The sequence below is a fragment of the Protopterus annectens genome, chromosome 5.part1, assembly GCF_019279795.1.
Source record: "Protopterus annectens isolate FY-2018-M chromosome 5.part1, PAN1.0, whole genome shotgun sequence".
Classification (NCBI taxonomy): domain Eukaryota; kingdom Metazoa; phylum Chordata; order Ceratodontiformes; family Protopteridae; genus Protopterus; species Protopterus annectens.
Genome location: NC_056736.1, coordinates 81,523,752 through 81,541,290, shown reverse-complemented (window position 1 = coordinate 81,541,290; position 17,539 = coordinate 81,523,752). Strand labels below are relative to the sequence as shown.

Genomic DNA, 17,539 nt, shown 5'->3' with positions numbered 1-17,539 from the left:
GTTAGGGGTCGCCACAGTCGAACTCTGGTCTGGTAATGTTTGGTAGTGGATTTTTACATGCCGAGTTACCAGCCCTGATGCACAACCTTCAACGAAGGCACGCCCATTCATGCATGCCTCCATACAGAAGACGCTCTAGCTGAGAATCGAACGCGACAACGTCTTGCTGTGAGGAGACAACGCTACCGCAGCACCACTACCTTATAGGCAAGATAATAATTAACGTATTAACACTTTGTCTTCATCACTCTATGTTATCATTATCTAGCCTATATATTGATAAAGTATTCTAAACTTCACTATCGAAAAAATTGAAACCTGACTTCTTTTGACAATTAAGCAAAGGGAAAAGCTCATTTTTATTATACAATAAATAGTCAATAATTAACTCTTCATTTTATACACTTCAATTACCAATGCTAAATTAAAACTAATACATGAAAAAAGTTAAAGTTATACTTCATAAACTACTTTAGCCTTTAGAAGGAAGGCCACATTTACTGTTCCTAATATAATGGAAGTTCCACCAGTAAGAATGTTAAAGCAGAATTGATAGTACTAATGGTATAAATACATATCACAGAATGGCTGCAGCTGAATTCTGCATGCTGTGATTTCTGGGAAATTCCAATGATGATTGCAGTGGTCAAATTATATTGCAGTAAGAATTATTTATTTATTGGCATGTGTTTACCAGGATAGTCCACTGGACTGTTAAGAGCCCATTTTCAGTGGAGATCCAGGGAGGAAAAGCTTCATAAACATAGACCATATGACATAAATTAACAATATGCAAATTCACACAAAAAATACACAAGTAGGAAAATATTTACAATTAGTTAAAGCAGAGAGTGAAAATGCTCAGTAGGTACAATTAAATGCAAACACAATTACAGAACAGGTAATAAAAATTGTGAAGATTCTGGTGCAAGTGAGGGTACATAGTCTACTGATAATTTATTGATAGTGTAATTTGAAATATGAATAAATAAAAGAGGAAATGGCTGCCAGGTTATGGAAGAAGGAGACTTGGTACAAATACAGATCCAGTTCACAAAGAGGTGTTCTCTCAAAGAGGTTTGGAATTAGTAATGACACTGTATGGCACTCATTGCTAATGGAAGGGCTTTACAAGCTGTGGCTGTCACACAAGAGTAAAGTAGCTGCAGGTAGGCTAGGCTTATAAACATGCAGTAGGTGTTGATTTAGGGAAAATAGTGTGTGAATAATGAACTAAGAACATGACAGTTAAAGGGTTTGTAAATAATTGTATGTGCTGTAGTTAATTGCAGGTAGCTGAGATAGTGTGGGAGTTCAAGCCAGTTCAGTGAGTGTAGAGATGTGCAGTGGTGAGTAGAAAGCCTGACATTTGTTGTGAACTTGCCAGTTTTGCTTTAACAGGTTTCAAGCTTTGATTTTAGGGTGGGGAGCAGGTTAGTAAGTAGAGGTACACCGTAGATGAGAGAGGGAAGTAGATAAGTGGTAGCAAGTATTTGTTTGGTGGAAGGACTAAGGAAATGTTTGTGCCTGTAAAGAATACCTAGCTTTTGGTGTGTTTTATTAATGTTATGTTGTATGTGCAGGTCGAATTTTAGGCTTCCATCTATTATTATTCCTAGCAGTTTAGTGTGATTAATGATTTTGATTCTAGTATTGCTCTGGGAAAGTATAATGAACTGAGTTTTGTTTATGGGGTATTTTTCTTGGGGGTAAATAGAATATGTTTGGTTTTCTTAGGATTAAGTGAAAGGTGATTATTGCATAAACAGGTCTCAATGGATGTAAAAGCTGATTGAGTAAATTGTTGTAGATCTGACATAGAGTCAGCAGAACATGTAATAGTAGAGTCATCTGCATATTGTATAAGGGGACCCTTAACTGAAAAAAGATCGAAGATTATTAATAAAGATGTCAAATAGGAGTGGTCCTAATATAGAGCAATGAAGAACACCGGTAGAGGTGTGAAGATATGGTGATTGCTCAAGATATGGAGACTAGTTCAACTGCTGCATAATTTCTGGAGTTATTCTCCTTCTTTGTGGTTGTGCAAACATGGAGTTAATATATTTAATTGGTTCCCTATTGAAATGTTGGCACTTGAAATACCGAATGCTACAACGCGGAAAAAAAAAAAAAAAAGACTGAAAAGACAAGAGAAGAGCAAATCTCAAAAATCGCTCTTCTCCTTAAAGCTTCTTTTTGCAGGGTGGGGGCAAAGACCCTGCACCCCTTTGAACTTTTATATACCAACTCACAGATTGTCATATCTTAGAGAAAAGGGAATATTCTGAGAAATGGCATCTCGGACTTAATACATTTAAGTCCATTCTTTTGGCCATTCAGTATCCATATTTTGGGACTCACTGCAGAGGGTCCCAACATTTCAAATAGTTACTTATTTAATTTGCATTGGTGTGTGGGGGCAGAGCACCCATGTCAGGGGGCATGAGGGCAAAGTCCACCACATAAAAGCAAAATTTCTGGTTCTTTTAGGTGATCAGAAACAAAACATATTTGCTTCATTTGGGATCACCTTATTTAGCCTCAGTATGCCTCATTTGTTCCACAAAAACATTACTGATGAAGTTTCATGACATATTTCATGTCAATGAAAAAACTCCTCAAAATACTTGATAAGTCCATGTCAATGATGTCATTTAAAAAAATTGATTTTATTGAAAGTATCAAAAATAATAGTAATTAAATATGACCTGCACAATTTTATCATTACTAACATTTGCATTCTCTTTATAGCTGCAGAAAACGCATGCACAATTTGCATGTTTTACATAAGTAACCAAACATAATTGAACACGCCATACAATACAAACTGAGTACAATTCTGAGGCTAAATCAGAAGGCCATGCACATTTGCTTTTACCTTTAAGCATCCTGACTGAATGAAGCACAGACATACATTTCATTATTTGGCGAAGAGGAAGACAAACTAACTAAAGAAGTTTCCTTCTTGCTTTCAGATTTTACAGCCTGCAGCTAAATATACACCCAGCTTCTTCTGTCAGGCAATGGAAAAAAAAAAAAAAGAAAGCAAAAGAAAAAAAAAAACACCAACAATAGGCTTTTGATGGTAATGGTACAGACATGTTATATCTTCAAGACATGGACTGGAAGAAATGCACCTTAAAAATGAAGATGGAGAGGTGAATTTGTGAACTACATCTTAAGAATACATAATGTAAAGTTGTGCTAGTTAATAAAGTCATATATATTTCTTTTTGTACCACAAACTTCCATTTAACTTACAGGTTCTTGCTAACTTCTTTAGATTTGTGCTGGAGAGGTCTGTCTCTGTCAAAAGTTTACTGACTACCCAGGAATGCAGAGGTATGTGTGAAAGTAACAAAATAAAATAATTAATAGTTACAGTCTGACTGAAACATGCTTTGTCTGTGCTGTATGGAGGTGGACTTATAAGCTTGTAATGTCTTTACTCAAAAGTCTTTCCCATTGCAGTCACATGGAAGCCATGAATGAGTTAGAGAAGAAATAACAGGAAAGCAAATAATGTGTCAATCTATCTGGCAACACATTTCATTTATGTATAAATTATACACCTCTTGGCAGTCCCAGATTCTGCCTCAGAATTTTGCTGTATCTTTTCCAAAATGTATGATTTTGAACAAAACAGTATGTGTCAAATTCATTTAGGTTTACAAACATTTCCAGGAGCATTTGAATGCTGTTGACTCGTTATTGCAACATTCCCGCCTAACAGCCTCAATACAAACACATATGTTGTGCATATTTACTAATATCACAAAATCTCAATAAGAGTTATTAATGGCTCATGCTTTTGAGTGTAATGAAGGTGTTGCATGCAATACAATACAACAAAAACATTCAGTAACTTTACTGAACTGTCACGTAGACAGCATTGAAGTGAAGACCTGAATGATAAGATGCATTTAAATTTAAATTCAGTCTTGTGCAAATGTCTTTTCACAAACAAGCTGACAACTTAAAGTTCTGCATATCCCAGAAGAATAGCGATAAATATTTGTACTTTTATAAATTCAGGTACCCCTCCACCTAAAAAAACAAAAAAGGTAATTAAAATATGTATACATATATATATATATATATATATATATATATATATATATATATATATATATATATATATGTATATGTATATATATATATATATATATATATATATACATAGAGAGAGAGGATGCTGAATGATCAATGTAGCTGGTAGGTAGATAGATGTTTGATAGCTATTTAGAGAGATGACTAGATAGATAGACAGACTGACGGGCAGATAGATACATATATATGTACAGATATGTGGGAATGCATATCTTTATGTATCAATTCAATAAGAGACATAAAAAAAGAATGTTGTTAAACCATAGTGTTCTTCCTACAAAACAGTGAAATAATTAACAAGACAAAAAGTCCCTAGAAAAAATATGATTCAAAACATACCATAAAAACGAGAAAAATGTTAGATGACTAGGATATATAGGGGTCAGTCATGTTATATCACAGTTAGCATGTACAGTACTTGGTTCAGGTTTACACAAATTGCTTTTCTTATTTCTCATTGTACATGGACACTGCATGTGTGCTTGTGTGTGTGTGTGTGTGTGTGTGTGTGTGTGTGTGTGTGTGTGTATGTGTGTGTAAGAGACCTCCTTGAAAACCATTGCACACCTTTTGCTTTTATATTTACCATCCCCCTTGCCTAGAAAAAAAATCTACTTCTGTTTTTGTTAGTGATCATGTTCGAGGTGTTCTTAGTGATAGCCTCTGCATCTAACATCACCTTACTCTTTGTGTTTCTTAACTCATAGACCAAAAGCTTAAAATGACTTTTTAGTACTCAGCATTCATTTCATTAGTATTATCAGGTACATTAGTTAATACTATGTAAAAACAGTATTCGAGGATACATTTACAGTATCTCAAGGCGCAGTGTTTGTCTTATCACACATAGACGCGCACACACACACACACACACACACACACACACACACACACACACACACACACACACACACACATGCACACACACTGTCTCACACACACACACACACACACACACAATTTGTCGTGGGACAGCCAATGCTACTGATGCTGGGTAATAGTGCTTCTCAGGTATGTCTCTCAAGATGACCTGGAGGGATTGCTGGTGTACTGGTGGTTCGCATGCACCTTCCAATGACAGCAGGCAGGGACAGAGGCTTTTTTGACAGTGGCCTAGAGGGAGCTTCCCATCATTTCTTGCTGTCATTTGCAGAGACTCGTCTTCTAAAATGTACTGATAACTGACTCCCACCTCAGCATTGTAGAGCTCTTCCCTGTGTGACTTAGTCATTCATATGGCCTACAGTTTCCATCTATTGATCTACCAGTGATGTGACCTGCCTATAATGTCAAGCATGGAGGTGACAGATGTCTGGCTGCTGCCTTTTGGGTTAGCCTGGTATTTGGCCATAGCCCATGCCTTATGTATTTTCAGATGATTCCCAGCCTGTTGTGTCACTCTAAATTCCTAGCTCATTGTCCACCCTTCCCTATCACTAGCAATCAACCCTTTGTCATTCTGTGTCCATCCACTGTCACTGTCATCCCCATCTTTTCTGTGAGTACTGCCCCTGTCTGTCCTTGTCTGCATTTTATGTCTGCCTGCCTCAGCTGTCTTCCCTTCTCTGTCTATCCTTTCCATTACTGTTCCTCTTTATATACCCCACTGACCCTTTTTCTTCATATATTGAAAATGGGGCTTTCTACTCCACAAAAGAAAAATAAAATATTGCCCTTCCTTCATCCCATCTGCCATATCATATGGTAACTTTGAATGTGCATCCCTGCTTGCTATATTCCAGTTTCCTACATTCCCATCTCCCCATTTCTTCTGTATTTTAATAAACAGTAATGGCAGTTTGCTGTACCAACCCTTTGTAGACTATTTAAAGTGACAGCTATGGAATGCTTCACTGTGTGTGTGGATATGTATTATCTGTGCATGTTAACCTGCCTTGCTGGTGAAGTCTGCCACATCAGTCATACTCCAGTCCACTGTATTGGCTTACATTTTCCATAACATCACTGGTCTGATTTAATATGTGGTCATTTGGTTTGGTTTAATTTCTCCAAATGTTAAGTTTTTTGCATACCTTGATGGGAAAGGACCCCATTACTAAGTCAGGAAATAATTAAAGTTCATCAAATCAAATTAAAAGTTTGTTTCACTCTTTGGCATTTTATACCAGGGCTCTTCTCAGCACTCACAATGTACTCAGAGTCACCTGTTTTTGTAGGTCATAAGGAGCTACTTTTATTGGTAACATATTTAGATATGTTTGAAGATTTTTTTATTAGCCCCGCTGCTCCTATTCCAACTAGAACTGTCTGTGCATCCTTATTCCACTTTGCTCTATTTTCTGTTGCAATTCTTGACATTTTACAAATTTATGTCTTTCAGTACATAAGACAGTATAGTGACTGGATGTAGCAATTTCAACAATCAAAGTTATATCTGTCTTTTTCTCTACAATATCCAGTCTGGTTGCTTCTACCTTCTTAGTTGCTAGTATGTGGTGATCCCATGTAATCATTACTTCATCATTTTCAACAAACTTTTACAGTTCATGTTTCCAATGTCTGTCAGCTGCTTCTATATTGAAATGTTTACAAAGTCCCCAGTTTATCAACTTTGCCACATTATTATGTCTTTCAGTACACAAATCTTCAGCCATGAGTGTATCACACCTTGTAACAAGATGTGCAAGATTTTCATAGGTTAGTACTAGGCTAACTGTCCTTGTGGGCCATTTTAAGCCTAGCCAATTACCTTATGCAAGATTAAAACCCTGCACCTATTGTCTGTAAGGTAAACACCTTAACCATTACACCAGCCTCCCATCCTAAAATCCATTGAAATTGCCTGACCAGGAATTTGAGAGCATCAAATCCTAACCACTAGATTACCAGGGAAAACTATGTGCAACCATTTCTAGCTCTCTACTGCAAAACCAACATTTGTAAGTATCTCCTACATTTTCTTTGGATTTTATGAACTACCTGGTACATAATCCATTATCTTGGGATGTCAATGTTAAACTTTCATCTTTTGGTTTAAGTTCACCACATCTAAGCCATTTGCATGACAACTCTTGCTCAACATGCAGCTGTTCCAATAGATCTCTACACTTTTTGCTATAATTGTGATCTTTCCAGTTGTATTTTCTTTTTTTGCTGATCCCGTTCTATGTATTCTTTTTTTTGCTTTCTTTGTATTTTCTGTTGCCACCTGATTTTTAACCATGTTTGCTTGGATTTCCATGCTAACCTAAGCAAAGAAGTTATCTTGGACTTATTTTGTTCATGTTTTAGAACTTTTAGTATGTTTGGATCCATTGAAGTCAATAAAGATGTATGCAGTCCCACAATCACAGACCTATACGTGTAGCCAATTTCAAGGAGGCCTATGCTTCCTTCAGACTGACATATATATAATCTTTGTATACCATTTGCTGGGTGTCGATCAATTTTCTTGTTTTATTATCAAGCTTATCAACAAGCTGATCTCTCGCTATAGTTCCAGTTACTTTATTAATTTGATTTATTAAGTTTTTTATAATCCATGTCTTATTCAATTTTGACAGCCTCTGTCTCATATTATTGTAGTTTTCCATTTCTATCAAATCCAGCTGGTCTTCTTTCAAATTATTTTCTTCCTGATTGAGAGTGTCTTCTACAGTTTGCATTTCCTGCTCATTCTGCCTGTGTGGAAATATATTGGCTTTGAAATGAACTAATGAGTGATTTTCTCCACTAAACCTGTTTTAATAAACCACCATTCCGAAGTGACCTTCGCATCTGGGATATCAATTCCAATACTTCACTTCTTACCTGATCAATCACTTAATTTTTGATTTTCCCCTTTCTGTATCAAACTGTTTACTTGCCACTAGATTAGACTTCTGTGCTTCTATTCTGGGTGCCTTTGTCTATATGTATTTTCAAATATTTTTGACTTTGCTTTATGAATATTAGTTTAACATTGATTTCTTTTCTGCATATAAAGTGCACCATAGTAGGTCTTGGTTCTCCTCCTGATTCATTTCCTCTCTTTTTAATGTTGAAAATATCTGTGGATTTTTTTCTTTCTTTCTTAGTACTTTATTTTTTGCTTCCTTTTCTAACTGACTCAATGTTTTCTTGTCTACATACTGTTTTGTTTTTATTTGGTCAATTAATGACCTTAAATCAGTGTTTGTAACGTTTGTCATTTTTTTTTCACCACTAGTTACTCTATCAGCCCTGGCCCAGTACATTTGCCAGGGCTGGGCACTTTTTTATCCTGAGATAAGTGAACCTAGCTCTTTCTTTTTTTTCCCCATGATATATATATATATATATATATATATATATACATATCTGTGTGTGTGTATATATATGAGTGTGCATCTGTGTGTGTGTGTGTGTGTGTGTGTGTGTGTGTGTGTGTGTCAGTCTATGCATCAGTTTCGCCTTGATGGTATTTACCATGGTAAGGTACCCACCAAGGCTTGATGATGACGTCAGCACTAAAACAAATCTTGCTCCTCCTTCTGCATTGCTTCATCTTTCCATCCAGGCCAATGTATTTGGTCAGTATGCCAATAATGGTTGCAATAAATATCTGATAAGCTTTCAGTCACATCATGCTATATGCCTTACCTTAATTAGTGATGCACAGGCACACAACACTTGTTTGTGGATCTCGGACAAAGTGATTATGTTCCACCATTTCTACTGTAGCCTTTTCAAATAATCTTTCTTATTTGCTTGACTATTTTGGTGTAAAAATAGTTCCAAACCTAACCCAAGCTGAATATATAATTTATTGTGATATGCAAAGAAACCTCCATTCTCCAACTCTGTTTCACTTCACCAAATGCTTTTTAGAGAAATACAATGGTTAGTTTCACGAAGTGGTATTAGATTCTAAGTGTGTAATCATTCTTAAATAATAAACACAATGGGTCGAATTCATACATACTTACACTTAGTGCTGCTATCTTGTGCTTGATGTGCACACAATAACGTGCTATTTAGTGTTCATTAATTAGCTCTGCATGTCACACCTGCCCCCAAAACAAGGGTGAGTGGCACAATGTGCTAATGAAGGCATAAGTAGCCATATTACATGCTACTTAAAAATCCAACACTGAAATCCAAAACTCTTTGGAATGCAGACACGATTATACTTAGAAAAAAATGTCGGGTTGCTGCTGCCATCATTAACCTGTATGTGCAACAGGCTTTGATTCAAGATGTTGCTGCTGCCAGACCTTAGCTAAGAAGGGGGAAAGATTTTATACCCAGTTTGACTTATTGTGTACTTCATGATACAGAAATTGTACAGCAATACTGGGTGGACAGGGATAAACTAGAGGAAATATGCAACTTATGCTGTCCTCACCTGAGGTCCTAGGGAAATCATGGAGAACCCATCCCAGTCTAAATAAAGGTATATGTAGCATTACATATACTTGCTACAGGTACTTTCCACAGACCCCAATGGGATATATTAAGGGTGTCTCAGGCCTCAGCTTTTAGAATCTTACATCAGTTTCAAAATGTAATCCTACAACTTGCATGGAATCATATCTGCTTATCATATACCTCAGAAGAGACAGCAACAACTATGCAACAATTCCATGCCATAGCACACTTTCCTAAGTTACTGGGGGCCATAGATTACATGCACATAGAAATAAAATACCCACCCAGTGAACAGGGAATGAGGTACATCAACAAAAATAGATAGCAGTCTATTATCTGTCAGGTTGTCTGCAATGCCCAAGGGGATCGTCTACAATGTGTATGCAGGTAAGCCTGGCAGGGATTTTCCATGACTCACAGATATGCACACCTGTGATCTTTACACAAGGTTTGCTAGGGGGGTCACTTTCCACAAAGGCGTCTAGTGGGGGTTGCAAGATATGCACTTGAACCTTGGCTCATGACACCCATGACAACCCTACATGATCACATTGAGCTAGGATAACAGTAATGCCTCTTCTCAAACTAGGCATGTAATAAATTGTATATTCAACTTTCTCAAATCAAAGTTCCAGTATCTAGATACATCAGGAGGTACCCTGCAGTATGACCCAGCCTTCTTTGTCAAAATACTCAGTCTTGCTATGTTGCACAACAAAATACTCAGGAAACAGCTTCAACAAGGATAACAAAGCCTGGGACCACAGTTCCCAGGACCACAGTCAGGATCAGCAGCTTCAACAAATACAGATGCTAATTCTGCGGAAGACCCACCAGCTGCAGATGGTGCTGACAGATGTAGGTGTGTACAATATGTCATGGCTCTGGCTAAGAGGCAAAGGATAGAACACACAATTACCACCTAACTGAAAAACTAAGATCCTAAGCATATACAAATATTAAAACTAATGCCTGCTGAAGTCCTCAACCTTTACTTAATCATGTAATGGTTGTATGCCAGCATCAGAGTCATCCCCAAAGGACACATCTCATAGCCGTAAGTCTTATCAAGGCAATTGTGGAACATTTAAAAATATATCTGGAAATGATTTATGTCATATGCAAATATCATAAGATGATACATGGTTCAACTGTACAGTAATGTCAGCATTGATTCATGACTGTTTTACGCAATATGCATATATGATTCTGCCCCAAACTGTTCATCATGCATTTCAGTTGACCAATGTGCATAAACTGGTAGTGAGCCGGTCAATGTTAGTATCATTTGCACAAGTGCAGCAGCAGTCAATTATTAACCATCTGTTATGATTGCATCACTAAGAATAATACAACAAATGCAATGAGAGTCAAGAAGTACATAACAAATCCTTTACAAGTGAGCAGGAAAATTAACTATAAATGCATTTGTTCTGCAATACATTACATGAAAGCAAGCTTCTGAGTAAGTAAACATTAGCTATCCACTCTGTGCATTAGGCATATAGAAAACCCTAATTCAGAAAGAAATGTGCAAAGGGGAGGTCACAGTCATCATGCACAGAGTGGGATGGGGGGGGTGGGGAATAAGAGATGTCAAGCCTGACACCAAAGAAATGAGTGCGTGCGAGTGAGAAACATGTTTTTCTGCAAGTATGCAATTGTTAGGGCCAGTAGCAAGAGATGTATATCATTCAGTAGTAATGTTTATATAACTTGTGTGTGTGTTATGAGTTGGTGTGGACAAAATTAAATTTAATATGTGCATCTGTAGGTCTGCATGAACACAGTCAGAACAGTTGTGCTAGCATTACTTCCTGGCATCTTGGACAGGAGTGAGTCATGCATGGCAGAATAGTCAGGTCACTGTTGTCACCCCTGATCACAACTACCTCTGCCAGGAGTTGCACTGCTAGTTCCATGGCCCTGGGTAGAAATCAGGGTGCTACCAGAAAGTGAACAATGTCTTCTGGATGAGCTGTTATCATGACTATGCCTATGACCAAGTGGTCTACCACATCTAGGTGTGGACACCTCAATCACTGACTGAGCAGTGGAAGTAGTGCTACTATGGGAGTAGGATTTGGCATGGCCATGTTGGCTAATACCTGGTGACGTAGTGACTTTCTAGCCATCCCCAGCAGACATTCCATTACAGACACTGCCCAATCCAGTGTGTCATTCATCCTGTCCAAGTAGTCACCCACATGGTTCAGGCATTTGCATGTCTTGCATGCCAAAATGCACAATATTTAGTACTCACACTATTTCTTCTGGGGCCCTGGTGGAATGTGCCTCTGCCTCCATGATGGCTCTACACATATGTTGTGTGGCACCTACTGACATACTAACATCAGGAGGAAGGGGGTCAGCAGGCCTCCTCCATGTACTTCTGCCAAAACCAGTGTGCAGTGTATTGCCCTGACTATGGCTAGGGTGAGACTCAGTCAGTTCTGCAACTGGAGTAGCCACACTACCCTAAACAACAATGCCACCTTAAGACTGTCCTATCTCTGATGGCTCTATGTCTTGGGTATATCTAGGAATACTGACTGTGTCCAAAATATGGGCAGGTGATATGGAGCCACAACCTCAATGTTAGACTGACCCTCTGTATCCATAGACTGCCCATCTTCATCACCATCATCATCATCATCAAAGGCTACCAATACTCTGACATCAGGTGATAAGAGTTCCACAGTGCTGGTGTCAGATTTACCTCTGATAAAAAGTAAAGAATACAACAAAGAGATAATTAGAATAAAAACTGATCGAAATTATGCTATGTAAAATATTAAGCAATATTGCATGCAACTGCAATTAAAGAACTTAAATAAACCAATATAATGCATTTTATTATGAATAAAAGGGTATGTGCCTACCACTTGCAGGTGGTCATTGCAAATCAGGACAAGAAATACCTAAACAGATGAAATGAGGATGAAAGAGAGATGATAAATATTAAAACCCAAATGACACAATAAACAACAAGTCCACCATATATCTGCATATTAAGTAATATCTTATACAGCAAACTGCTCACCACTTTCCTTCTTTCCTCCCTTCTCTCTTTGTATCTCTCTCTCTCTCTCTGTCTCCCTTTTCACCATCACAAACTCACTCTCTCTCATATATATAAAAATAATTATTAATATAGCATACCTGGAAGTTCACCAGTAGACAAATCTGCCTCATGATGAATTTTGAACCCATCAATGAGCTGCCTGGTTCTTTGACAGTGGACAGGAATTCCTCTGTCTTAATCAGTGGTGGTTCAGTAGCAGGACCACTGCTAGTACCCCTCTGTTCCCATACAATTACAGCTACGGTTTTCTCAGCTTTCTTAATCATGTCACTTGCCCAGTATCTGATTTGCAGATATTCATGGCCATGCCCTTCAACTGCATTATTGTAATTGACAACCTGCTCCCAAACACGGCCATGGAAAAATTTGTTAGCTCTGAGTGTCTAACGAGTGTGCACCATGTCAAAGTACAGCCTGTACAATCACCTCATTTTCAACATCTGTAAATGGAGGTTAATATGATGCAGATGTTTTGGACCCCATATTCTTGTATGCAATGAAAAATAAACAATAAAGGAATTTAAGCAAAGTGACTAGTAACAAAACATATAAGAATGTATGCAGGCAATCATGACCAAAAGAAATTGTGCACATGGCTCTGTAGGACTACACACATGTAATACATCACTATAAACATTCCCCCTAAAAACATATATATATATATATATATATATATATATATATATATATATATATATATATATATAAATATATGATAAAACTCTGGTGTGAGGAAAAAGGAACTTAAGCAAAATGACTGGTAACAAAACTTATATGAATGTAGGCATGCAATCATGACCAAAAGAATTGTAAATATGGCTCTCTAGGACTACATACAGGTAATAATGCTGAATCCTACACTAAGGCACTGTACGAGCACATCCACTCGTGCACGAATCGTGCCATCCGCAATAGAACTAAGACACTCTCCTCCAAAAAAAGGAAGCCAATCTGGTGGTCCCTTGCCATAAACTAATTTTACAACAAAAGGAAGAAACTGTTGCAGGAAAGATGAACATCCCAGGGTGCAAAAAACTCCCTTACCAGCCACAGTAAGAAGTTGAGATCCATCATAAAATCCTCCAAAGCTAGTTACGAAAATAAAATTGCCAAAGATTCTAAAGACAACCACAAGGCATTCTATAGCTATGTCAAGAATCTAAATGGAAATGCTCAGATCTGCTCTGAGCTACAACAGAATGGCATTAATATACTGATCCCAAGGATATTGCCAATATCCTGGCAGATCGATTCAGTGCAAACCTCACCCTTCTCTCACCCCTTAAAGGGCCCATCTCAATACCAAAAGATTGCCAAATTCCAGTAATAATCATCACACAGGTAAAAAACGCACTCTCCATAGCTAAGAATACAGCATCCATGGGACCAGATGACATCCCAGGCTGTGTACTACATGAACTACAAAATGAACTGGCACCTCACCTAAGTGTCATGTTTAATCATAGCCTCACCCCAGGCTTTGTGCCCACTGAGTGACACACAGCTATAGTTATCCCACTCCTCAAGGGAGGATCCACCTTGGATCCCAGGAACTACTGCCCCATCAGTTTGATTAGCCTGATTTGCAAGGCCATGGAATGTATTATAATGAACTTATAAACAAGGACATTGGCAACCTTCAAACACTGGACCCCATGCAGTTTGGCTTTGTGAAGGGCCGATCTTGTCTCCTGAACCTAATTAACTTCTTTGAATCAGTCTCCAGAGCCATGGACAAGGGTAAGGTGGTCCACACAGCCTATCTGGACCTTGCCAAGGCCTTCAACATCATCCCCCCTTCTCTGGAATCAAAGATAAACTTACTAAGCTGGGCATTAATCCATACATCACTTGATGGGTTGCCAACTGGCTTACTGACAGAACCAACACTGTATAAGTATTTATTTATTTATTTATTTATTTATTTATATTTGTTGACCGGGAGTGTCCGACTGGATGTAGGTCCATTTTCAGTGGAGGCCCAAGGAGAAAAGCTCCACAGTTAAAATAAACAGATAGTAGTTACATTGGATTACATAGCAATTAACAATTTACATAGCAATTACTTACAACATATTTACAGATGAAGAACATAGTACATCAGTAGACAACTAGAATCTTTATCTGTGAAGTACATAACAGACATTAACAAATGTTAAAATAAGAAGTTCCTGCTCTAGGCTTATGAGCATCTGAGCTTGCTATAATCAAGGTAGTTAGTGGAGTGGAAAGAAAGGTAGTGGTTGGATGGGGTGGGTGATATTAGTGATGATAAGGGTGATAAGTAGCCGACTCCAAATCCAGCTCCAGGCAAGTGACAAGTGGAGTACCTCAGGTTTCAGTCCTGGGATTGCGCTTGTCTGGCATCTACTTCTCTGATGTACAGTCCAACACTAAAGGATTGTGGCTAATAAAGATCACAGATGACTACAAACTGGGAGCCATTATTGAATCCCCAAATGATGTGGATATTCTACAAAAGGGCCTTACAGAAACAGATGTTTGGTGCCAGAGCCATAGTTATCCCCTTTGGGAAAAAAACATGTACCAGTGAATTACCACATAGGTGGCGGTACACTAAATACCAAAATTGTGATAAGAGAATTAGGGACACAGGTGGACAGTGGTCTCTCTTTTGATAACCACATCACCACAACAGTCAGGAAATCCTTCTATGTGGCACACCTCATCACTAAGGGCTTTTCATCCAGAAAAAAGAAGGTCATTGTCCCATTGTACTCATCCCTCATTAGACCCATTGTTGAATACAATGCCCTGCTTGGTATGTGCCTCTCAAGACATCTGCAACAACTGGAAAGGCTTCAGAAATACCTCACTAAAAGAATCATAGGCATAAAGCAGATGCCCTATGCTGACTGTCTAAAAAAACTCCACCTATACTCTGTCGCATATCGTCTACTCAGAGGTGATCTCTGCTTAACATACAAGGCCATGTCAAACCCTGAGCTGTTGGACATGCTACAATTAAAGAAATCCCAATCCCTCAGAGACACACGCTCCAGGGATCTAAACCTTGTCATCACAATGAACAAAACATGCTGGAGGGATAGGTTCCTGACCCAGAGACTCTCCAGACTCTGGAACAGACTGCCCATACATGACAAGCAGAGCACCTCTTTGGCCATCTTCAAAAGGAACCTTGATGATTCGATGGGAGATAGGAAATTCACCCCAGGTATCACATCAATTGCCCTGCTAGACAGGGTTCCAGGGAAGTAAATACTGTGGGAAAAATAGCCAGGGAATTGTTATGGCTAGGCTTGTATAGGCCCTAGGGCTGATAGCCTAGTACCAACCTATGAACCTATAAAGATCCCCCAAACAAGGGCTAACAGTACACTATAAAACTCTGATGTAAGGATTGTAACTCAGTAATACCTGTAGTCTTAACAAAATTCAATTTACTTAAAATGAAGACATTGACACGTTTAAGATTTGGGATATTCCCTTTGGTTTATGTCAGGCATATATCACTGTCTGAACACACTTTTGCACAACAAGTATAATCCTGCCAGTGCTAGTATTCATATAACAATCATTCAGATTTCTCAGACAGATGTAGCTATAAAGGTAAGTAACAATACCTGAATTTTCATAAAAGAACTGTAGGTGCTATAAATGCTACTTGGAACACCAATGGACCAAATTCAGACAGCAAACACTTCCTGGCAAGAAATGTTAGCCGATAGTAATGTTGAAGAAATATTCCTTTGTAAATAAACATCAAATATCTTTACAGAAAAAATATTTGGTACTAAAGTGACAACAAATTGGCAAATCATGCAGTGAAATAGCAGTATCAAAGTCTCTGGATCCAGTCTTCCTTACTATGTTACAAGTGTCTTATCAACATGATTACTTTATATATTACAGATTCAGCCCTGTGAGCACAATGAATATGCAAATCATGTGTAAGCTCATTAGCAGTCATGAATTCTACAATTTGCACAAATGGCTGGACAGGTAAACATGGTGCAAGGATCTACAAGATTCTATGCACATGCTCATTTGGCATTGCACAGTGTTGAGTGCTAGCGATCACTAATAGTGAATACCAATTCACTGTCTAAAGTGAAAATAAATCAGGAATGTAATGTCATCAATAGTGCAGATGAGACTGGTGCTGGTGTGCTTCTGTCAGCACTATGGATAATACTGAGTGAAGAAACTGCACCTGTCAGTTACCTATCTCTGTGTCACTGGGCATAAGTACAGTGAATTTAGAAAAACAAAACAGATAATGCAAGATTTGAATCCAATCTATTTTATCTGATGGGGTCATATAATACTTACACATAATTATATATTATGAAATGAGCAGGCAAAAGACTGTGTGATAAATGCTAAAAAATCTTACCTATACTTTGAGAATTGCTGTTACAAAAGTGTTGTTGGAAACTCATCTCTTCTCACTATTATTAACAATACATACTATGAATGATGTAGCATATGACAGTTTGCAAAATGCGATAACACAAAAGCATTAACATGAGGAATGTGGAAATACGTGTCATACATGCTGGATTACTTATCCATATCTCCCAAGTAGTCATCCTGACAGTTATAGATTTCTTTTAAAAATAATATTAATTGTATATAACTGTGTTAGTAATGAGATAATGTAATTTTCTATTGGGTTTACTTTCTGAAGAATTGGCATGATGTGTAACTGAAATGCTAGTTGTGATGTGGCAAGCAGATGTTAAATGGATGAATTTGTCAGGTTACTGCTGTAAGTACTCAGCTCATTGCTAGATATACCCATTAATTGTTTTAGTTTTGCTCATAATTTATTTCTATAATTGTTATTTTATTCATTTTTTTGCCTTTTGCATTTGTGTGCTGCTTGGCAGTGTACAGACATAGTTCAGAGCTGAAGGCAAAAATTACAAGTTTAATTTGGGCTACCTTTTGTATCGCAAATGGGCCTGGCTGTCAGCACTCTAGATATTAATGTGTGAAGAAAATGCA

General features: G+C 37.8%; 1 long non-coding RNA gene across 1 annotated transcript in view; it reads right to left on the bottom strand.

Moving 5' to 3' along the window:
• The window catches only part of LOC122803284, a 707,615-nt gene that overhangs the window by 574,753 nt on the left and 115,323 nt on the right, over positions 1 to 17,539 (bottom strand). The window contains exon 4 of the long non-coding RNA XR_006365093.1: positions 12,345 to 12,383. This is a non-coding gene — a long non-coding RNA (uncharacterized LOC122803284). The remainder of the gene's footprint in view (positions 1 to 12,344; positions 12,384 to 17,539) is intronic.